The sequence below is a fragment of the Musca domestica genome, unplaced genomic scaffold, assembly GCF_030504385.1.
Source record: "Musca domestica strain aabys unplaced genomic scaffold, Musca_domestica.polishedcontigs.V.1.1 3, whole genome shotgun sequence".
NCBI classification, from domain to species: domain Eukaryota; kingdom Metazoa; phylum Arthropoda; class Insecta; order Diptera; family Muscidae; genus Musca; species Musca domestica.
In genome coordinates this window covers 16,163,163-16,189,652 of record NW_026712299.1, presented here as the reverse complement: position 1 = coordinate 16,189,652, position 26,490 = coordinate 16,163,163, and the positions used below count along the sequence as shown (strand labels likewise).

The following is a 26,490-nucleotide window of genomic DNA, read 5'->3' as shown; positions in this document are numbered from 1 at the left end:
CAAAGAAACTATAAAAGAATAAGAAATTTACATAAAAATAGGCTTTTATCATAGAAGATGAGACATTAAGATGTGACAGGCATTATGTTAGTTTATTTTGTCTGGCTTGTTAGAAATTATGTAATACTAGTGACATAATGATATACATTTATTATTAATATTTTTAAAAAGTCTTTACTTTTTAGGGGAACTCGAAAGGGCCATTAGCAATAATTAAACAATGACGGATTGAAATTTGAAGGTTCTCCATTTTTTGAATTCAAAAATTCAATTTGAATTGAATTCCCGAACTTCAGAAAATACTTAAGTTCTTAGTATTTGTATACCCTCCATCATAGTATGGAGGGTATATTAAGTTTGTCATTCCGTTTGTAACACCTCGAAATATACATTTTAGACCCCAAAAAATATATATATTCTTGATAAGCATAAAATTCTATGTTGATTTAGGGATGTCCGTCCCTCTGTGGAAATCACTCTAGCTTCCGAACGAAATGAAGTAGGTTGATAAAATTTTACGTTAAGACGTGTTGGGGCTGCAGGACTTTTGGTATTGATATTTGGGCTATATAGGTCTCTATATTCAGTACCTTGACGATTTTAGCGAAATTATTCACCAGAATTGTTTCAAATTTCGTATTTGAAGTTCCTAATATGTACTACTGCCTGTGACAGAAAATTGCCTATGCAGATCCAGGTATCATCCAATGATACCTCCTTATATACGGTATTTTGGTGATTTTGGCTACAAAATTCACAGGAATTGTTTCAAATTTCGCATTTGAAGTTCCTAATATGTACCACAGGCTGTGATAAAAAATTGCCTGTGCAGATCCAGGTCTTCGTACGGCAAATCCCTATATTCCGCATTCTTATGATTTAAAAGAATTGTTAATGGCTTTTTTGTACTTTTTCCATTCGTTCCTAATGTTCGGCCCGCCCCAACATACTGTTTTTTTTTTTTATACCCGACAACACTATGTGTTGGGCTTATTATAAGTTTGATTGGGCCAAAAAGTATATAACACCTCGAAATATTGGTTTCCCACATAGGAAAGTATATATGGATCTTCCTATCTCGCCGAGCTGAGTCGACCTAGCTATGTATGTTCGTGCGTCTGTCTGTCCATGTTAATTTGTAATCACTCTACAGGTCGCAATTATGGCCCAATCTTCCCAATATTTAGAATGGAAGTACAACTATAGCCAGGATAGAACCCTAATGCTTTTGGAGACGAACGCATAATATTTATGGGTTGAAATGGAACAAAAACTGAAAAATTTCTTGATTTTGCAGTTGCTCTACAGGTCGCAATTATAGATTAACCGAAGCAAAAGTTAGCATGGGGCTAGAGCTTAGGGCAGGATAGAAGCCTTCCAATTTTGATGGTCATCGGGTAATATTTAGTGGGTGAAGTAGACCATATCATTTGTGTTAAACCAAAATCCAATTTTCGATTAAACCGCGAATATTTTAAATCCGCTGAAATCACAAATAGACGAACAGGTCAATTCTGACCGTTGCGTAGATTCCGATAGAAAATATATCGTATATATTTAGCGAAATATATACACTGTTTAAATACAAAGGAAGGGGATGTTAGCTAAAATACTTTTAGCTCGAGAATGGCTGGACCAATTTTGACAAATTTTGGTCAATTCAGAATGGCCTCTTGGTATAAAAGTATAAAATTTAAAAATCGCATAAAAAGATGCCAATAATGACGTTAATATAGATTTTGTGGTATTTTGTGACATTTATTTTTCATATTTTTTTATCGCATGCGATTTTTTTAATTTGACTTATAATATTTTGTAATAATTTTTCACCTTACAACACAGGTTGGGGATATTATATAAAGATTTCAAATATCGTCCGATCCTCACGAAAATTTTTACAAGGGTAGGATTGGGCTCAGAAGGGCTAGGTCTATTGTTTTCAAAGATGTCCGCAATATATTTAGGAGTTGAAATGGACCAACAACTACAAATGTTCCTGATTTTGCAGCCGTTATAAAGGTCACAAATAGAAACCAAAGGACACGAAATTTCGCATGAAGTTAGAGTTTAAGACAGCGGGTAGAATGGACTACTACTTTTGTGTAAAAAAATATCAACATTACTTACAGATGATATCTGAAATACACAAAAGGCGAACTTCTGGCTTTTTTATGCTAATTTCGTTGACGAATATAGCCAAATATCGTAGACAAGCAAATCATATAGATGAGTCGTAATTCAGAGATACAGAGAGGACTCATGCTTTTGGAGATGATCGCATAATATTTAGGATGATCACACAATTGAAGCCAATCGACACGCCTGAGAAGACAGTTAAGGATAGGGGAGAACTCCTGCATTTTGAATGACCATTGGATTATATTAAACTGTAAAATGGACAACAACAACTAACAGAACGACGGAGTACGTAAATGTTGGGCAAATGTCCCTGGTGAAAATGCTAAGTGTAATATCTGGGCAGTGCTCCGTGACATAATTTCAAAAGCGAAATATTCCAAAATGAATTTGGTCAAAAGGGGGCTTCTAACATATTGTAGTGTTGTAGGGTATCACAAGGTCGGCCCCTCACGACTATAGTCTTGCTTACTTGTTTTTTTTTTTTTTTTGGAATTTTCCATTTTTCCATTTTTTTTTCCAATGGAATTTGTCAGTCAGAAATGATTATCAATTAATTTTATAGTTTCCTAACAATATTGGTATGCTGTGAATAAATTATATAATAAAAATAATGATTTAACAAGACTTTTAATTTTAATTGCTATCTCACAAAATATTTATATACCAATAAAATCTATCTTAATTAAAAATCTCAAAGGAAACGTATACACACAAATGACCACATAATTCCACTCAATTTTATTCAATTTGTATTTAAGATGCATTCTAAGTGGAATATTTTTCAAACAAAAGACTTAAGAAACAAACCCAACAATTACCCTCACTTCTAACAAAAAAAAGTTCCGCATCCATTGATTAACTTCTTAAGATTTTTATTTTTTTTATATAAAAAAGAGTTTATTATTATTATTTTCTTGCACTTCAATTTAAATTGTTTCCTTATCTTTGATGTTTTTGCTGTTATATTTTTTTTTAAATGTGCCGCGGTTTAAAGTCTACTCATGTTTCAGGAATACCAGGCACTTAAATATGCCAAACCAACTACATACTCATGCTCATTTGTTTAATTATAGCCATAGTCATATGTGAGTGTGCGAGGTTGTGTTTTTATGACGTTATGCTGTCTTCATTTATTATTACAGCTTAGATTTAAATAAAATTTTTATTTTAAAGTTAATTTCCTGTTTCCAGTTTTTCCGCCCATCAAGATAATTAATTATGTTTTTTCGTCGAGTTGGTATCTCCATTTAAATTATATTTAACAAATTACTGAGTTGAACAGGCACCCATCTCCATGTCTTATCAAAACGAATATAAACTTCATGAGTTGTCTAGCTTCCAGCTTTATGTTTTTGTTTTTTTTTTTATTTTTTGAAAAATGATTAATTGAGTTTTAATTGGTGAAATGTTAATTTAAATAGCAACATTTTATTTATATTTTCAGTAATATTATGTTGTCAGATGAATGCAAAAAAAGAAAAAAAAACAAATCAATTTTGCTTATATTGATTTATAATCCCAATAATGTGGTTGTTCATAATAATAAAGGGATTTAGAGAGCTAAATGGGAATTAAATAACATATGGCTTCCTTGTATCGTTGTGATGAAGTCGATGAAGAATGATATCCATATTTCGGCAAGTGTTTGGAATTGCCAATTGGAATTTGGTAAACATTGTCGAAAAATTTGTTTTAGGACTCGGTTTGTAGATCAAACCCCCTAAAGAGTTTCAGCCTCTTAGGCCAAACTTTTATAAGGCTTTTATATAGCCTTGATCATATACACAGCGTCCCAATATTTAATAAAGAGCTTAGAAAAGTTATAAAGAACTTTGCATTGCTTCAAGAATCATTGATTTTAAAAAAGTCAGCCCATTTATTGCTTTAGTCTCTTTATATAAACGAAAACTCCGATTTCTAGTATTTTTTTACGTTTTCCTCATATTTTCGATTTAATTTCCGAATATTGTGTATTTCCCAAATATTGGTACGAGTTCTTACATTAACATTTTAGATTCTTTCCACCAATTCATAATAGTACTCAAAATGCACAATTTGTTCATTATATTCTATATTTGAAAATAATTACTGTTTGCACCAAAAAGTCTTCGAAGAGCACAAGGTTTAAAAACACAATTTTTTGTTTGATAAATCTATTTCCACGTATGTTCATAATAAAAATTTGCCACCACAACATCTAAATTATACTACACATTTGCAAAACAATCTCCATATTTCAATATAATATACCAACAGCGACTTTGACGAAATTTTAGCCTCATTAGTCCCCATTAAACTTTGGTACCATTTAGTTCAATCATAATACGCATTTCCAAATCCACCTCCTTCTCCCAAAAATGTATGCCAACAGTGGCCTCCATATCAAATTTCAGGATTCCAGCTGTATCCTAACATCCAACCCCAAATTTATTACCATACTTTTCGTACATTCAAACTACCCAAGTCCAATATATCTGTACATCCATCTCTTCAATATCCCCATTGCCAAATGTAGTACCATTTAGTACAATTATAGTCGCATATCTAGACTTACCTTCATGTCTCAAACACAGACACCGACAGCGACATCCATATCAAAATTGAGGATTCCAGCTCAATTCAATCACTCAATACCAAACGTAGTACTATTTAGTAATTTTCGCACAATTATAGCACACACTTCCGAAGACACCTCCATATGTCCAGACTACACATGAACTACGACCCTAATAACAAATTTTAGATTTTAAGCACTATCTGTGAACCCAATACAAAATTTTAGTAAATATAGAATTATTATTCAGGTGGACTTGTAGTACACCTTTTACAAAACTACCTCTTTATCATCACCAGAAGGGACCCCAATACCAACATATCAAATTGATAGCTTCTTCCATCTACCCAAACCAAATTTAGTACCATTTAGTAACCAAACCCACCCTCTTACATCAACCCAGGAACTGATTCTCACACTAAATTTCAAGAATTGTCCACTATCGGTTCACATGATTTCCTGCTCCATTCCTTCACCAAAACCAAATAAATTATTATTTAGAATTTTTCGCATTATATGGTACGAATTTCGAATTACCCCGCATATATCAACCACACGGCACATAAGTGTAAAACTTGGCATTAGTTTTAGGGGTCCAATTCAATCCCTTTTTCAAATACTAGATTTAGTGGCATTTAGTACTTATTGCCAAAACCAACTCCATACATTACCCTCAGACAGCAACAGTGACATCTCTATCAAATTTCAAAATTTCAGCTCTATTTCTCTACCCCATACCACATTTTGAATCAGATTTTATGCAATATCTGTGAACCAAAATTCTAAATGTGAACTAAAAATCTGTATATAATACTATTAAGTATTTTTCTCTATTACAAAACTACCACCAAAGATAGGACGCATTTCCAAAACACCGCAAAATCTCAAACACAGATACCATCAGTAATAGAAATATTAAATTTCAGAATTGTACCTCTATTCCTTCAGCCAATACCAACTTTGAACTGTTTACGATTTTTCGGGCACTTGAAGTAAACAGTTTTAAAACCACTTGCATATGTCCAGGCTACACATGAACAGCGACCATAACACCATATTTCAGATTTCAAGTATTTTGTGTTCACCGAATATCAAATTGTACCAAATATAGTACTATTTAGTACTTTTGGTGTACTTACAGTAAACATTTCCGAGAACATTTCTTTATCACAAACCTACCATTAGTACGGTTCACAAACTTAGTACGCTTGAAAATGCGACCAACTTCATATATCAAACTTACTTTCCAACATTCATACACATATTAAAATGTCAAGTTTTTAATGAAGAATTTAAACATATTTTGAATAATGGACTAAAAAGGCCATTTTGTTGACTCGCTTGAGGGTTATATGGCGATAAACTGTTTTAGCTCTAATTTCATAATATTCTGGATTTTTCCAGTAATTATACTTTGTATTTCACAGTGTAATGATCGGATAATTTTAGGGATGAATATCAGCTTAAAAATGTAAAATTTTTGGCACAATCATGTTCTATAGACCTAGCAGCAGGTATATGTTCCAGAAGGATGCAAACAAATATGAACATAAAATACCAGACTGCGGACATAAACCTAAAAATAAAATAATAATTAACTTACAAAATTCTAATAAACGTTTATTTTTTCTATTTCCAGGTATGTCTTCAATTTAGTTAATCAAATAATTGGTAAGATTACAAAATAACAGAACTATTTGAGTTCAAGCTATAAAAGAGGCTTATTACCGTAGGAAAAGAGCTATATAATTAAAAAATCAGTAGATATTGAAGAATTAAATAATAATAGACATTTTTGCAAAATTACGATACCAATAAAGCCATAATAGAAAGATCAATTTGAAAATTAAAAATATTCAAATGCTTTATGCCTTGTTTCTGATTTTGAGAGTTCGTTTGGACACAAATTGTTTATTAACGTAAATTGAAAACGATCACACCCACACTCTGAGGTCTCTTTTAGTGCTGACGTTTGTCAAAATAATGACATTACAAATTATAAACATAATTGTTGAATCATAATGCTATTAAATCTCTTTCTGGAGATAAAATCCATTATTCGTTTATAATTTTTTAAGTAATTAATGAAATATCCAATTACTTTGGGTTCGCTTAACAGCCACGCATTTGTTTCTTAAAGAATAAACAACAATAATAATGATTTGTCAAATCGTGATAAAGTTTTATTTTTTGATTTTTGTAAAATTGCTCGCAAATTGATTGACAACTGTCTTGTTTGAAATAATCAGGAAATACAACAGCTGTCTTTATGTCTTATTAATATTTTTTTTTTTTTTTTTTTGTTTATTTTTGAGATAATTTTTTAAAAAATTCCCCATTTAAAGCATGTCACTGGCACTTTTTTTATACCCTCAGCCATATGGCTACAGAGGGTATATATCATTTGATACGGTCAAAACGTGCCTAGTCGAAATAACGGTTTTAGACCCTAGGTCTCTTTGGACCAAATCCGTTTCAGAACATTTGGAGTCGATCTAGCGATGTCCGTCCGTCCGTCCGTCCGTCTGTCTGTCTGTCTGTCTGGCTGGCTGGTGCGCACGATAACTCTTGAAGGGAGTATCCGATTTGGTCCAAACTTGATACATCGTAATATTTTTGTCAAACTTAGATCGAGTTCGGAGATGGGCAATATCGGTCCACTCCTTCTGGTACCTCCCCCACAAAAGGTCGAAATTTTCAAAAAATTTATTTTTTGCACAGAAAGAGAAGCGATAAACCGATTTTGCCCCAACTTTGCAAATCTTAATATTTGCGTCAGTGTTAGGTCAAGTGTGAAAATGGACAATATCGGTCCACTCCATCAAGTACCTCCCCCACAAATGGTCAAAATTTTGAATAATTACAACTCTCATAATATGTGATGTAAGAGTCCGATTGTCTTCAAATTTCACACATGCCAATATTTATGTTAGCCCAAGGTCTGATGTTAAGATGGAATATATCGGTAAATTCCTTCTGGTACCTCCCCCACAAATGGTCGAAATTTTAACAAATATATATTTTTTACACAGAAAGAGAAACGATAATCCGATTTTGCTCAAACTTTGCAAATCTCAATATTTGCGTAAGTGCTAGGTCAGGTGTAAAAATTGACAATATCGGTCCACTCCTTCTGGTACCTCCCCCACAAATGATCAAGATTTTCAAAAAAACAAGTTAAAAAGTATCAGTCGGTATTGCCGCCAGAGATATACCCTCAGCCTATGTTCGATTATCTAAATATATTTTGACTAGTGTTAAGGTTATGCCAAGTCTAAATGGAATCGGATGTTAATTTGGCGATTTATGAGCTTCATGGGTACTCAAAATTTCAGTATTTTGTGGGGGAGGTACTTGATGGAGTGGACCGATATTGTCCATTTTCACACCTGTCCTAGCACTGACGCAAATATTAGGATTCGCAAAGTCGGAGCAAATTCGGATTAGCCTTTCTCTTTCTGCAAAAAATTTGTTTTTTTTTTTTTGAAAATTTCGACCTTTTGTGGGGGAGGTACCAGAAGGAGTGGGCCGATATTGTTCATCTTAACACCAGACCTTGGGTTAATACAAATATTGGGATGTGTTAAATTTGGAGACAATCGGACTCTTACATAACATTTTATGAGAGTTGTAATTATTCAAAATTTTGACCATTTGTGGGGGAGGTACTTGATGGAGTGGACCGATATTGCCCATTTTCACACCTGCCCTAGCACTGACGCAAATATTAGGATTTGCAAAGTTGGAACAAATTTGGATTATCCTTTCTCTTTCTGTGCAAAAAATATATTTTTTGAAAATTTCGACCTTTTGTGGGGGAGGTACCAGAAGGAGTGGACCGATATTGCCCATCTCCGAACTCGATCTAAGTTTGACAAAAATATTACGTTGTTGCAAATTTGGACCAAATCGGATACTCCCTTCGAGAGTTATCGTGCGCACCAGCCAGCCAGACAGACAGACAGACAGACAGACAGACGGACGGACGGACGGACATCGCTAGATCGACTCCAAATGTTCTGAAACGGATTTGGTCCAAAGAGACCTAGGGTCTAAAACCGTTATTTCGACTAGGCACGTTTTGGCCGTATCAAATGATATATACCCTCTGTAGCCATATGTCTGAGGGTATAATAAAATATATAAAAAAAATATATAAAAAAAAATATTTTCTGCACAGAAAGAGAATCGATAATCCGATTTTGTTCCAACTTTGCAAATCCTGATATTTACATCAGTTCTAGGTCAGGTGCAAAAATGAATAACATAGGTCCACTCCATCAAGTACCTCCCCCACAAAAGGTCGAAATTTTGAATATTCATCACGCTCTTAATACACTTGAACACGATTCCATTCCAAAGAATCCGAAATAAACATCCAGTTCTCTTCATATTACACACGTCCCATTATTTCTACTAACTCAAGATCTGGTGTGAAGATGGGATATATCGGTCCACTCCTTCTGGTACCTCCCCCACAAAAGGTCAAAATTATGAGTATCCATGAAGTTCATAAAACGCAAAATTATCATCCGATTCTATTCAAACTAGGATGATGTATTTTATCTGTATTAGATGAAGTGTGAAAATGGAATACTTCGGTCCGCTGTATCTGTTACCTGACGCATATTTCCATTTTCCGAAAAGGTGCACATACCTCATACAAAGTACAAGAAGTAGTCGATATAGTCCAAATCTGTCACGTTCGTAACTCAAGGCTGAGGGTATACATCTGTCGGCAAAACCGACTGATACTATTTTACTTGTTTTGTTAGACTTGCACAGAGGGTGTTAATTTATCAATATGTATGCTAATTCCACAATTTGTTGACACAATACTACATAAAAAAAGTCAAAGGAGAACTTAGAATGTGTTGGGATTTTCTAAACGATTTTTAATAGGATAATTAATTTATTTCGAGGAAAAATAAAAAAATATAAACATCTCTAATTTGGTAAAAATTTTCGGATTTTTTTTTTGAGTTTTTTTACAGAGATAGGCATTTTTACCCAGATACCGGTAAAGTATTTTTTCTTAGGTGACGAACCGGAAGCCCTGATATCTTACCTAAAACACCTACTAAACAGTTATAGGTTTCAAATAATTTATTGAAAATATCTATCCAACAAGTGGTAACATGATTAGGTTATTTATTTAAAACGTTTCCGGAATTGTATCAGAATTATTGTTTTCTTTCTCCCAAAAGTCTAAATAGGCCCCATTTGGAAAGTCCGCAAAATTATAATTGACACTATATGTGTTATTATCTTTCTTGGATCCAGAGACATGGGTCTTTCAACCCGGACCAGCCGAATATGTTCTATATTTCGAAATGATGTTGTTCACGTAGCCGGTGTTGGACATTTCCAGAGGAGAAAACCCTCCACCATTTAGAACGAATTTGGAAATTTTCAACAAAAAAAATTAGTTATAAATTCTGTTAAAATCTTAAAAATACCGAATTTAGCCATTATATTGGGTTCTATAAGAAGACGTGGACCTGCATAGGCAATTTTTATCATAAGCCATTGCAATATTCAAATACGAAATTAGAAAAACATGTAGCTAAAATAATCAAAATACCGAATATAGCCAGGTACCGTTATATTGGGGCTATACGAAGAACTGAACCTGCAAAGACAATTTTCTGTCACAGGCTGCAGTACATATTAGGAACTTCAAATACGCAGCTTCAAACAAATTCGGTTAATATTGTACCTAAAATCGTCAAGATACAGAATATAGGAAGTTACTTATATATGGGGCATATACGAAGACGTGGACCTGCACAGACAATTTTCTGTCATAGAATGTAGTTCCCATTACGAACTTCAAAGACCAAATTACCGGGGTACGATATGGTGGACCTACATAGCCATTTCTCTTCCATGGGGTAAAGTGCTTAGAAAGAACTTATGGTATGGATTTTTAGACAATTCCATTGAAAAATTTGGCTAAAAGCATTAAAAACACAGAATGTAGGGGGGTACCGTTATATGGGGGATATACGATATCGTGGACCTATATAGACAATACTCTTCCAGGGGGTAAAGTACTAAAAAAGAAGTAAATGCTGGATTTTATGATTGCATATTTTTGAGTGCATAAAATATTTAAGGCCGTCTTCCAATAGTTTGCCAAGTTCCTCTGTCAATCCCTTAAAGTGAAGATCAAATTTTTTTGTACATAAAATCCAAAAGCCCGATATATATGGTAGTGTCCCATTTAACCCATTCCTCTGACTACTGTGTTTTGAAAAAAAAAAAGAACGTAAACAAACTCTCTTAGAGGTTGATTTATGTATGCTATTTCTTTTGCTGTCACCACCATAAAACAGCCAAACAAGTTATCAAAAAATAAACAACAGCAACAACAACAATAGCACTTCTCATGCATACATTTTTATTCTCGAGCCTGAAACAAAGAAATAAACAAATGAATAGTTAACAAAAAATAAAAATGAAATGAAAATTTACGAACCAACGAACGAACATGAAACCAACAAACGGGTATTGACCATCCAGTCACGTTATCTTTCACTTGAAAGTAAAAACCAATAAAAAAATAGTATGACCTTGCTCATTGTAGCAGGCTAACATGAAAGGCATACTAATTGAGAAAAGCAATATGTAAATGTGAGAGAAAACAAAAATATGAATTATATTGTTTTCGAAAAGAAATGAAAAAAAAACAACTGTATTTCAATTGAAATGCAATTGATGCAGGTCATTACATGGGTTTGATTTAGAATTAACTGCTATAGTTGTTTTGTTTCATTATTAAGCATTTCACCAGTGATTCGGAGTATATGACGTTTCTATCCTAAATTTGAATTTAAAAATTCTCAAAATATTCTTATTTCAGAATGGTAAAGCTTCTCCCCTTATTATTACTGAGGAGATTATCTAATATGATTTTACGTTTAAAAGTAAAGAGATATTGGGGAAATCCATTATTTGAGCCTTGACTTTCTTGTAAAAAAATTAACTAAATTTGAAGATACGTGGTCTTATCTTTTATCTTAAATGACTATCAGAAAAAAAAAATAATTATATGAATTTCCCAACAAAATTATTTTCAAAAAAAAAAAACAAAAAATTGTTACTAAAAAAAATATTACAACGAACAAATGTAAAATGACGCTTATTTCCTAAGTCTTTCGTTTTAGTGACATACAATTTTTTGTCTTTGTATAATGTACCTTGTCTTATAGAAAAAAGGTGTTTTTTCTTGTGCCCATGTTTTACTTTAATTTTAAAATGGTGATTTATATGTACATTCGACTAATTGTGTCATTATCAATGCTCTTGGCACAATCAAGACTCATCAATGCATTTATTGCAAATGAAATGCACTGAAAATCATTGAAGTGCATTTGAATTATTCAAAAGGTCAGTTGTTGTTGAGTTGTAAAAATGATGTAATAAATCTACAATGAAAATTGTTTATTTAAAGTATAATAAGGGGAGATAAAATACCATAAGACGTAAATGGTTACAAGAAATTTATTAAAGATATTTCAAAACAAGTAAGCAAAGGCTACAGTCGTGCGGGGCCGACCATGTGATACCCTACAACACTTCAATATGTTAGAAGCCCCTTTATATCCACATCAATTTTGAAAGATTTCGCTTTTGAAATTATGTCACGGAGCACCGCCCAGATATTACCCTTAGCATTTTGAACAGGGGCATTTGCTTAATATTTACGCACTCCGTCATTTAACAGCTAAATATAATGCAATGGTCATCCAAAATGCTACAATTCTTCCCTTGCCTTAACTCTCTTCTCAGGCTTCAATTACATGATCAACAATTTTTTTCTGTTTTTGGTCCATTTCAACCCCGCAATATATATTGCGGACATCTTTGAAAACAATAGACCTGAGCCTAACACTACCCATGTGAAAATTGTTCGTAAGGATCGAACGATAATTGCAAACTGTATATAATAACACCAACCTGTGTTGAAAGGTGAAAAAATATTACAAAATATACACTTCAATATTAAGTTAAAATAAAAAATCGCATGCGATAAAAAATATGAAAAAACAAAAAAATATGTCGCAAAATACTACAAAATCTATATTAACATGCGAGTTTCTTATATTTTATTCTTTTAGGCCAGGAGGGCATTCTGAATTGACAACATTTGTCAAAAACTGTCCAGCCATTCTTGAGATATAAGCATTCTAGATAACATCCCCCTCCTTTGTATATACACATTGTATATATTTCGCTGTATATATCCAATGTATTTAATATCGGCATCTACGTATAGGTCAGGATTGACCTGTTCGTCTATTTGTGATTTCGCCGGGGTTACAAATATTCGCGGTTTAATGGAAATTTTAAATGTTATTTATCACAAATGCTATGGTCTATTTAAACCACTAAATATTGCCCGATGGCCATCAAAATTGGAAGCCTTCTGCCCAGCCCAAAGCTCTAGCCCCATGCTAACTTTCGCTTCGATTGGTCTATAATTGTGACCTGTAGAGCAACTGCAAAATCAGAATTTTTTTCAGTTTTTGGTCCATTTCAACCCCTAAATATTATGCGATCATCGGGTCATAATTGCGACCTGTAGAGTGATTACAAATGAACATGAACAGACGGACGGACGGACATACATAGCTAGATCGACTCAGCTCGGCGAGATAGGATCCATCCATATATACTTTCCTATGTGGGAAATCAATATTTCGAGGTGTTACATAATTTTTGGCTCAATCAAACTTATAATACCCCCAACACATAGTGTTGTAGGGTATAAACATATTCAACAATATTGTAAATTTCTTTTTTAAATGGAAGAGATGAAGTTTAGCGTTGCAAAAATTTATGATATTTACAACAGCTATTTCTCTGTACTGGCAACTCATAGATATCCAGTAATAAAGGTCAAAATTCGGGCGGGTCGACTAGAGTAACAAATTAACGTTTTATAGGGAAATATGTGAAGTAGATGTTGGGCTTTAGAGAACATATAATTTTAAATCGAAGGGAACTAATATATGGGAGTTATATTCTACTCTGAATCGATTACCACTAAATTTGAAGGATGCTCTTGTATCTGAACCAATTTTCAACAAAATCCATCCTATTTGAGCCGGTATTACACTTTTGGTGTTACTGTACACGTGAAATGGGAAGAAGGTTATATGGGAGATATATATGGATAGATGGCGCCAAAGTTCGTTGTTTTGGACAGCATTTACGGGTATGATGAATTTAATTACATAATAGGTTAAACATATGAGACTCATAGCTATATTTGAACCAATTTTCATAAAATTTGGCACACTTTTCGCCAGTTTGAAGTCGGTTGTCTATACAAAAATCCATTCAATTTTGGGTTATATTAAACATTTGATGCACAATAAACTTCGAATCAGATAAAGTTATGTATATACGCTATACCTAAATCTGAACCGATTTCTTTGGAAATGTATTTCTAAGCTGTATTTTATATATTTTTCCAAATTTTGTTTTTATGGAGTGCATATTACTGTTATGAGGAACAAAAATAACAAAATTGATGAACAACATATATGGGAGTTATAGCTATAGCTAAACCTAGGCTCTAGGCTCAATTTGGTCGCATGTGGAAAATCCCATCGTTTCATCCATATGTGGATTACATATTTGTCGCCCAATAAAAACAAATTGTGCGAATAGGGGGACTGTATCTAAATTTGGACTAATTATATCGGCGCGAGTGTTCATCCCTGGGTCAAACAAGTGACTTGCAAAATATTTTATCTTAATCGGACTATAAATGTGACCTGCATTTTCACAAAAATACATGGAGATCCATGTGAATATGTAATTGATCGGCCGACTTCTTCTGGTACCTCACCCACAAAAGGTTGAAATTTAAATGAAGTGGAATACTTCGGTCCGCTATATCTGGCACCTCACACTCATTTGAAATGTTTCCAAAAAATGGGATTTGTGAAATTTTGAAGAGAATCCTACGCTTACTTTGCATTTTATGAGCTTTCGGTTACTCAAAATGTTGCTCCTTTTTGGGTGAGGTACCTGAAGGAGCAATATAATCCATCAGCAGATCTTTTGTTAGTAGAAATATTGGAATGTGTGTGTTTTTGAAGAGAAACTAATTTTACAAGTGTTTTGGTTATTCAAAATATTGACTCTTTGTGGGTGAGGTACTAGATAAAATGAGTCGATAACTTTCAGTTTCACAACATATCTTGTGTTAATCGATATTTTGGAATGTGTGAAGTTTAGAAAGAATCGGATGCTTATTTCATATTTAACCTTTTGGTATTCAAAATGAAACCCCTTTTGGGGGAGGTACCATAAAGAGTAGACCGAGTGGGCTGTTTTAATATGAGTATTGAGATGTATGAAATTTGAAGAGAATCGAAAACTTATTATGTATTTTATGAGGTTAAGGCTTATTTAAAATTTTGAGATGCAACGGAAAAAATAGTGTGTCGATATTGTACCGTTTCGCACCTGACGTAGCAATGATCAAAATATTAGCATTTGAGTTTTCACAAAATCGGATGACCTTTTCTTGTTCTATGAGAAAAATTATCTTTCAAAACTTTGACCATATGTGGGGAGGTACCACAAAGATTATGTCAATATTAACCATATCCAAACTCGATCTAAGTTTGATTATAACATTACAATGCACCAAGTTTGGACCAAATCGGATATTCACTTCGAGAGTTGTCGTGTGCACCAGCCAGACAGAAGGACGGACATGGCAAGATCGACTCCAAATGTCCTGAAAAGAATTTGGTCAAAAGAGACTTAGGGTCTACAACCGTTATTTCGACTAGGCACGATTTGACTGTATTAAATGATATATACACTCTGTAGCCATATGACTGAGGGTATAAAAAGGAAAGTTTGTCCTTTAAAGTTTCAATATTTCAATATTTTCTGTTAGTTGCTTATTGAAATATCTTTATTTGAAGAGCTAAAAATTATTGTCCAATTAAATTTCTGTCCATTTTGCTATAATTGGAGATGCAACTAGTATAACAACATTTCGCTTTAATAACAAAACTCCCTTCTTGAGAGTGGATAGTTAGTATTTCTTATCACGCCATTTATGAGTCAAGCGAAATTATACACACACATATTTTCCATAATTTATTGTGGATGTTTTGAACTTCACATATTTTAATGCCAGCATGGACTTTTACTCTGGGAAGTTAGAAGTTGCTTTAATAGATTTATTTACTTTGTTTCCAATCCAATGGAATGTGAATGCAAATTAATTGATTTGCTTAAACGGGTCCATGTCCGACATTTATGTAATTATAGCACTTGCACATTTGTACATGTCCATTGGATTAGTTGAAGCAAAAATTTATATTCATGATTGATCAAGCACATATTAGCAAAGTTTGAAGTTGATATTTATTGGTGGGTGGGGTGAATTTTGCAACTGGTTTTCTCTCAATGCATGAATAATAATAAAAAGAATTATAAAATGTTTTAATTTATTTGGAAGAATTGAATCCAAGATAATGGCATAAAAAATTACATTTAATACCCTACGACACTATGTGTTGGGGGTATTATAAGATTGATTGGGCCAAAAATTATATAACACCTCGAAATATTGGTTTCCCACATAGGAAAGTATCTTTCTATCTCACCGAGCTGATCTAGATATGTATGTCAGTCCGTCTGTCCATATTTATTTGTAGTCACGCTACAGGTAGCAATTATGGCCCGATTCTCACGAAATTGAATATGTTGGTGGAGTTAGGGTCCGAATAGAAGCCTATTGTTTTTGGAGATGATCGCAATATTTTGGCGGTCCAAAACCACAAAAATTTTCTGATTCTTCTGTTGCCCTACAGGAATTTTGCCTTTTGAATTGGACGGTTTAGCGGTTAAAATAAACTTTTTTTTGCAAAAATACGAAAATTTCCACTAAACCGCGAATATTTTTAAAGCCGGCTAAGTCACATATACATTAAAAGGTCACTTCTGACCATTACACTGATGCTGAGAGCCAATATATCGGATATATAGCAAAATATGTACAATAAATATGTACAAGAAATAGATCTTAGTTATTTTGCTTATAGTCTGAACCGCTGGACTGATTTTCACAATTCCCATAAATTAGGAATGGTCTTTTGCCAAAAAAGGATAAAATTTGACAAAATTTGTTAATTTTTTTTTCAATTTTTGTCATCGTTTTTATCGCCTGGGATTTTTTTTTAATTTGACAAACACTTTTGAATTGTACATTTTCTATAGTTTTTCTACACCCCGCAACATTATGTAATGAAAGCATTATATACAGGTCGAAATTACCCTATCCCCACGAAATTTTGCAATAGAGTAGGGTTAGGCTCAAAACCTAAGCCTATTATTTTTAAAGATGTACCTTTATGGGTTCAAATGGACCAAAAAATAAAATTTTCATGATTTTCCAGTAGCTCTATAGGCCACCAAACCACACGGACTTTTGCACGAGGAGAGAGTTAAGGAGAGGGCAGAAGTCTAAAATTTTGGATGACCATTGGACTTTCGTGTGAAATTGTTTTAAATGTCATAGACATATGGCGACATAGAGCATGACATTATTTCAAGAACGAAATCTCACAGAGGGGGCTTCCAACACATGATCGGCCCGCACGATTATAGCCTTTGCTTACTTGTTTAGCATGAGTTTAGTCGGAAGTGTTCTTTAAAGGATGATTTTCCTACATCATATTCTTGCCGTATTTTCAATGAAATTTGAAGTACTATTAAATTTCTATCAATATTGCTTATGTGAACTCATTTTGAGAAACAATATATTCTTCTGCAGCTACTTCCCCATTTAAGCGTCATAAATTTCAATCAAAGGTTTTCGAATGGTAATAATATGTTAATAAATTACAGTTTAGTTTTTATGTAATTTTCTGACCCCAACTGGCTTATGCTTTCTTTCACACACCAATGCCTCTATTTTTCACAAATATTTTGTAATACTTTTCCCCAATTTTCTTTTCAAAAAAAAAAAAAAAACAATAAAAATGTTACCACCCACAAACAAAAGACTTAGGCAACAAACATGACCAAATAACACACAGCACAGCACACCACCTAATGACAATTTTTCTAAGAAATGAAAAACTTTTAAAAAAAAAACTACAACAACAATAAAATAATAAATAAATTCCATGAATGAATATTTCATAACAATGCTGGCGATGAAGTGGCATAAAAATACCACTGGCATACCAGCAACAGAAATAAAAAACATCGACTACCAAACAAAGCAAATGCCGGCGATGACGTTTCTCATCATCATCAGCGGCAACAACAACCAGTTCCTAGCTCATCTTTATGGAAAAAATTAATAATATAAAATATCTACCTTATTTCCCTGCTAGCGATGGGTGTAGGTGCCGGTATTGTTGTTGTTGCTGTCAACAATGGAGGACAGTCATCTGCATAGCATAACTTAAATAGTCACATGACTATGTTTTTGATGTCTGCTGCCATGCATCGATCGAGTCGTGGCTGTTTTCTTTCTTTGTTTTTAAATTAAGCTTTTAATTTCTTATCGAAAGACAAGTTTTATCGAAGTGTCATATTCAAGTTGGTTGGATGTGTTTCCAGAGAAAAATGAACATATTTCAGAAAAAAGTATTTTTAATTAAATGCATCTTCCCAAGAACCTTGCATAGCATTTAAGACATGAATGAAGAATGACGACAAGGTGAAAATTAATTCCAAGAAATATTTGGGAGCTATTTTGATTCCAAAATATCTAATCACAGTCAGAGGGTTTAAAGGCTTTCAAAAACCAGAATCGAAATGTTAAGAATATTTGTAAGGAGAATTTTTAATCCATGAGAACACGAAATATCTAACAAAAAAAAATAATTTGGAAGCTGTACTCGAAACCTTCAATATAATAATAATAGGGAGGTAGCTCAACATAGGGCTACACTTAATAGAGATATTATTTTTAAGATTCATAGGAAGACATATATGTTCTAAAAACGTTAAACTTTAAATAAATATAATATTCAATAAATTAGGTATTGAACCAGTTAGGAAAGGGGAGAAGTTAGGTGGGAGCGATGATGTGATGATTAGCGTAAAATTCTAAGCCCTGTCCGTCTGTACGTCTGTTCAAATCACGCTGGAGTCAAAACGAATGAAGATAGGAAGCTAAAATTTTGCACAGATTCTTTTGTCAGAACAAGTTCCGAGATGGACTATATCGGTTCCCGATATCTTATAGCTCCCATATAACGTACCCGCCGATATTCGGTATTTTGATTATTGTAGTCAAAAATGTAAATGAAATTTTCTGAAAATCCACAAAAGGAGTTCCTTCTGAGTACTTTAGCCACTAGAAGAGTATTGTCTCCTTAGGTCCACAATATCGTATATCCATCATGTAACGGTACCTCACTATTTTCAATGAAATTTTCTGAAAATCCGCAAATGGAGTTCCTTCTGATTACTTTAGCCGCTAGAAGAGTATTGTCTCTTTAGGTCCACAATCTCGTATATCCATCATGTAACGGTATCTCACTATATTCGGTATTTTGATGATTTTAGCTACATTTTCAATTTGAAAAATCCAATCTAAAAATCCAGAAGCACTTTCTCCCTGGAAGAGAAACGTCTATATAGGTCCACGATATCGTATAGACCACACAACGGTACCCTCCGATATTCGATATTTTGATGATTTTAGGGTTTGTTTCAAATTTCGTATTTAGAATTCGTAATGGGTACTACAGCCTATGACAAAAAATTGCGTATGCATGCCCTCGTCTTAGTATGGCCTCCATATAACGGTACCTCCAATTATTCGGTATTTTAATGATTTTAGCGACTTTATTCATTGTAATTGTTTCAAATTTCTTATTCAAAGTTGGTAATTGGAACTAAAAAAAATTGTCTATGTAGGTCAGGGTCTTCGTATAGGCCCCATACATCAGTACCTTATATTCGGTACTTAGACGATTATAGGTACAATATTCATCGATTTTTTTTTTTTGAAATTTCGTATTTGAAGCTCCTAATAGGTACTACATCCTGTGACAGAAAATTGTCTAGGTAGGTCCAGGTCTTCGTATAGGCCCCATACATAAGTACCTTATATTCGGTACGTTGACGATTTTTCGTATTTGAACCTCCTAATAGGTACTACATCCTGTGACAGAAAATTGTCTATGCAGGTCCAGGTCTTCGTATAGCCCCGATATAACGGTATCTCCCTTTGTTAAGCATTTTATTTATTTTAGGAACATTATTAACCGGAATTGTTTCAAATTTTCTTTTTAAAGTTCGTCGTTCTTCGTATAGCTCTCATATTACGGGTTTCTTTGAACGGTATTTTTCGACGGAATATTTTGGAAAAGTTTCAAGTTCCTTCAAAGTGGTGGAAAGTATTAAAAGTTTGGCCCGGCCGAACTTAGATATAGCTCCCATATATATCTTCGTCCGATTTGCCTTTTATTGTGCACCAAACCTGTAATATCAGTCCGAATAGTATGGAATTTTGCACGTACGATCAGATTGGACCTGAAAATAAGTATACCAAATTTGATAGAAATCGGTTCAAATATAGCTATAGCTCCCATATATATTGTTCATCCGACTTGTTATTTTTGTCCTCCGCAGCCGTGATATGCACTATGTAACAACAATGTTTGGGGAAATATATCAAATGCAGCTCAGCTCAGAAAGAGAGACCCATACTTCCTTTTGATGATCTGCATAGAATCACATTCTAAGTCGATTTATGCATGCCCGTCCAGGTCCGTACAGGTTGCATTTATTGTCTGATTAAAATGAAACTTTCCACAAATCATTTGTTTGGCCCAAGGAAGAATCCTATTGAAATTGGAGATAATCGTTCAATATTAAGATATAGCCCTCGCATATATCTTCTACCGATTTGTTTTTTATTGGGCACCAAATGTGTAATATTTGTTCAAATAGGACGGCATTAGGTACATACGACCAAATTGGTCCTAGAAACAAGAATGTAAAATTTGGTTAAAATCAGATCAGATATAGCTACAGCCCCAATATACATTGTCCACCCGATTTGTTATTTTTGTCCTCCACAGCCCTAATAGGCACTCGGTAACAACTATATTCGTACTATTTTAGTACGAATTTCCAAAACCCAGCCTCATGTAAAATATCAAGTTTCATTACATTTATCGATGTCTGAGACTCGGTTCGGCCCCAGTTCTAATTCACCAAAGATTTTTAGAACAACAATTGATATATTCTACTCTTTTAAAATAAATGGAATAAAACGTTAGTATTCTACCACCACCAAAAATTTTAGAGCCAGCTACCCATTTGTCATCTCAAACATCAATATTATGACAAAAAATTAAAAATTTGGCGCCAGATTTTTGCACAATATCCGAAATGTGAATAAATAACCATTTACTGTACCGGAAATATAAAACTCGTATTGGATTTTTGAATTTTCAAAAAAAAAAAAAAAATCATATGTTATCGCACAACTTTTAATTTCATTTGCATATCAAAGATAATAATTTTTTACGTAAATTGGCACAAGCCACAAGCAGGCGCAAAAAAATGAATCCAAAATTATTTTAGTTTTCGTTTTTAATGCGACGAAAAATGTCTGTCACAAATATTGCTTCCGTCTGGGCGGGTGATGCACTGCATGTTCATACACATCAGGTATTCAGGTGTAATAAATTATATTCATATTTTTGTTTGGCATTTTTATTGGTAGCAAGAAGATATTTATAAACATTCGCTGATGTGGGAGTATTGAAGAAATTTAGTTAATATACTGTATTACCACTAATGATTGAGGTTTGGGATTTTTATACATTGTTCAGAAGCCTTAAGAAGAGACTTCTTGTTATTTTTTAACAAATAAATCCATATTGAGTATTAAAGAAATTCGCTTAGATTCCACCCCCTGTTTATGGCTACCATTATTACCAAACAAAAGACTTAAGCAACAAACTTTGCAAATACTGAGGCCACTCGACATTTATGTATGGCAACATGTCTGAACGAACTTCACATCTAATAAAACACTCACACACTAAAATATGCAACAAATGCCAATTGATTATTACAAAATTCAGACATTCTGATTTATTATGTGCATAGATTATGAGGTGTTTATTAAATAATTATTTCGTATTGTTGTTGTTGTTTCTGTTGTTGCATTTTAAATTATTGATAATTTTTGCACGTTTATTTAATAACTGTTAACATAAGACAAAACAAACTTACGGACAGCAATTCATTGATCATCGTCAACATCGATAATCACCTCCGCCTTCTTCCCTTTCTCTCTCTCTCTCCCTCTCTGTGAACACATGTCGATAATTTCATTAGTTTTTTTTCATTTCAATTTGATTCGATTGCACTTTGTATGCTCTTCTGCTGCTGCTATATAATACCAAATCCAAATTTAATTTAAATACGTTAAAAATAAACAAAAATAAGTGGATGCTAATAAGGTAATTTTAATGTCGTGCTTTGGCAACAAAACACGGCTAGACAAAGATTTCAATTGAGCGATTGAATTAAGCGGTTGCTGCTGCTGCTTCAACTCACATCGACAATGTTCTCATGGCGAAATACAACAAAAAATTGTTTCGCAGACAAAAACAAATTTCATAGGAAATGATATTACTGCTGAAGATAACGAAATTCGTTAGCATATTTTAAAATGCCGAAGATGAGCCCATGAGGTGGTAACGAATTTTACAGATGAGCTACGGAAAAAAATTAAATTTCTTGTAATATACCTGTGAAACCCTCAAAATACAACTTTATTATAACATTAACCAGTATTTACTAACTGAAAAGCCGAAATAGCTTAAGAATTGGTAATTTCGGGAAAAGAAAACGTTATGCGGAACCACATCACAATGTACACCACTTTCGATTTTCTTATATTCCATTGGGAATCAGGGTCAAAAACTTCAAATACGACATAGGGAATATACTAAAACGTTGTATTATATGATAATTATTAATTGTTTGTCATCTAGGTTGGTCTGTGATTACAGGCAGACAGAAAATCGGAATTCGGTAAACGAAATTCGCATTATATGGGATTCAAAATTTTACAAAATGTTGGCATTCTAGGCGGAGTTACTTTTTTTATTCTCTCCAAAATATTAGGGATTTTCTGAAAAACGAATTTTTCTACAATTTTTATTTTCAAAACAAATTTATCAGATCAAAAATCTGTTTTTTTTTTTTTTCTTGAAGGTTTGGAGATATTTTTATAATTTTTCGATATATTTGTAACATTTTCAATTTCTATTTCATACAAATCCTCAATACATTGTATGGAGGGTAAATGAAGGTATATGGAGGTTCGTCATTCCGTTTGTAACTCATCGAAATAATAATTTTTGACTTATCAAAGTACATATATTCTTGATCAGCGGATAACTATAAGATAATTTCAACCTGTCTGTCCGCCTGTCAAAACCAATTAAGATAGGAAGTTAAAATTTTGCACATATCGGTCGTTTGTCTGCTTGTCTGCAGGCAGGTCAAGTTCGATGAAGGTCTATGTCGATCCACTATATCGTACCCCTGATATTGGGTATTTTGATGATTTTAACAACATTTTTCAATGGAATTGTCAGCAATTCTAGACAAGGAGTTATTTGTGAGTACTTTACCCCCTTAAAGAGAACTGTCTATATAGGTCCACGACATCCTACAGCCCGCAAACAACGGTACCCCCCGATATTCTGTATTTTGATGATTTTAACGATATTTTTACCGGAATCGTATTAAATTCGTATTTAAAGCTCGTAATGGATACCACAGCCTATGATAAAAATTGCGTTTGCAGGTCGACATTTTCGGATAGGCCCCATATAACGATACCTCCCTATATTCAGTATATATATGCGAGGTATATATAAGGTGAAATCGCATAAAAATACATAAAGATAGATATGGAAGCTATATGCAAATCTGAACCGATCTCGATAAAACTTGGCAGAGGTATTTTTGAGCTGCATGAGATATTTGGTACCAAATATCATGTGAGAGGCTTAAACACCAAATGGAATGAGATATTTATGTGGGAGGTATAGCCATATCAGAACCGATATTTCAAGTACTTGCTTCTGCTTGTGCCGAAAAAACATCTTATTTGGACGAATACTACACGTATGGGGCAAATTTAAATTGAAATCGGACGGAATCGGAAGCTATATCTAAATTTGGGAGTTATATCTAAATTTGAAGCAATTCTCACCAACTTCAATAGTGTGAGATTGGGTGGAAACATTTAATTTGCTTGTTTATTAGCGTGTACTCAGTAGCAAATAGGTTTTAACGGGCCATCATCAGTTTTGATCAACTAAATTTGAAATTTCACTAAAAATATTATCCCTTTATATATGAAATTTGAATTAAAAGTAGTTCCTGGAGAAAAAATAATCTTAAAATATTTCCCACCTATAAAAAAATAAGTTGTCTAGAAAATATCAATAAGTACGTGTTTTCCGAATTAAGAAGAAATATTTGTCTATATGGGCAAGCCTACATTTTGAATACCTTAAAGTTAGAAATCAGCGATGACAAAAATTGAGGTTTTGACCAGGAAAATTCTTAATTTAATTTTCCTTGTAAAGTCCTGGTTATATAAGGGATAGTCCAAGATAGTCTGTGGGAACTTGTAATTGATCACAACCTCAGTCTATATCTATTAAAGAAGAAAATGTTTGTACCTATGATTGTTTGTTTACTTGCTTGGAATTTATGGACTTAAATAGCGCTGAGTAGATTTTCCTGAAAATTTTCTAATACACTACAGCATAGCCTAAAAGTAGCAAAGGCTATATACATTTTTAAAATTCCACTTGGAACTAGCGATAAAACATCAGAATCGGTGGTACCTACGAAAAATTTAGATTTCGTTTGCACATATCTATTGATCGATAGATTCTTCAAATTTGGAATTTGTAACGGATTTTGGAAAAAAATAATTTGCCAAATTATATTTAAATCGGTTCAGCTTTGGATATAGCTAATATATATTTTTGTCCCATTTCATGTATTTGAAACAACAAACACGCCATGTATGTTAAATTTCAATAAAATTTGAAATGTGTGACGGAATTCGGTTCAAAAATAAATTTTGTCAAATTATATTGAAATCAGTTCACATTTTGGATATAGCTCCCATGCATATTATCGGCTGAATTTATGTATTTGATGCATCAAACACTCTGTGTATGTCAAATTTCAATCAAATTTGAAATATGCGACGAAATTTGGTCTAAAATGAATTTACCAAATTATATAGAAATCTATTCAGATTTGGATATAGTTCCTGTATACATTTTTCGGCCGATTTCGAGTATTTGATGCAAAAAACACAAATTTCAATGGAGTTAGAAATAAGTGATGGAATTTGGCCTAAAAATATATTTTTTCAACCTGTTAAGATTCGGATATATTTTTTTTAGGAACATAAGCCCTTCAAGCCAAACCCAACAATTTAATGGAGGCTAGTTTTGCTTATTGCAAAACTGGACATTTTTTATATACAAAAAATTATCATTTTTACACCAACTATCCTTAACTAAACTCCCCATCAATGCCTAGCTATTAACCCACAAAGCGTACCACAATAGTTATTTATTTTTGCAACAAAATAGAAAAATAATCACGTGTTGTTCAAACAACAGATATTCAAAACAAAAGCCCCCCTAACCCCTCATGAAAACAACTACTCTTTTATTAACTGTCGTTTGTTTGTCTTGTTAATTCCATTTAAAATTCGTTGTTGTTTTCTTTGCACCAAAAAAATAAAGGGTTGCATAAAAACAAACACTCACTCACTCACATATCATTAGCTGAAGTTAATAAATTACTTACAGCAGATCATCAGCCGCCACCAGCCATCCCTTCACCATATTCATTCTATTACACAATAGCTTAACATTATGTGAGGTGCTTCAAGACAACAATAACAACAACAACAACAGCAGCTACAGATAATAGCTAATAAAATTTGCAAGCCAGCAAAGCTACCAGTTGTTTCCATAGCTACCTTTGAACGCTGGCTAGTCTTGCTGATAGCGATTTTAAAGTTGCTGATGATGATAATGACGAGAGATGTCGTTTGTCGCTGCCACAGTTTGACTCGTGCCAAAAATAGTCAAATGGCGACAACAATATATATTTGTTGTTATTGGTACTTGTCCATTGTTGTTGTTATTGTTGTAAATTCCGCATAACCTAAACAAACTATTATCGAACAATTATTAATGACTTTTAGATGTAGTCAGGTATGGGTAAAACAATGTGTCTGAAGCATCTTCAAGTTTGTGTGTATTAGATTCTTACAAAGTTGAGCTAGGCAATAAGTCATTGGGAGAAAAGTCTAGAAGATTGCGGAAAAATTAGCGTTATGTTAATAAAAGTATTGGAAGAATTTTATATTTTTCCTCAAACTTCAATTGGTGCTCTATATGAAGATATTAATCTTATATTTTTTTCGTTTTAAAATATCAATATATGAAATTATTTTTTTTTTAACAAAACAAATTTTAATATTTTTTCTTTTTTTTTCCTTGCAGGTATGTTAAATGTATTTGGTTTGTGAGTATTGAAATTAAAACTTTACGCATTGGCCTATCGATCAAGTATCTTCCATTTAGGAAATAAAGTATACATATGATCTGTCAAAGAAACTGCAAAAATATATGCAATCGGAAAAAATGTCAAAACTATTTACTAGCTAGGTACAGAATTTTGTACCTTATTGTTCTATTCCAAAAACAGCAACTAGT

The 26,490-nt window shown here is 33.1% G+C and overlaps 1 protein-coding gene across 1 annotated transcript in view; it reads left to right on the top strand.

Annotated features, from left to right (window-relative positions):
* LOC101892480 (uncharacterized) overlaps positions 1–26,490 on the top strand; it is a 107,945-nt gene that overhangs the window by 36,100 nt on the left and 45,355 nt on the right. The window lies entirely within an intron of this gene.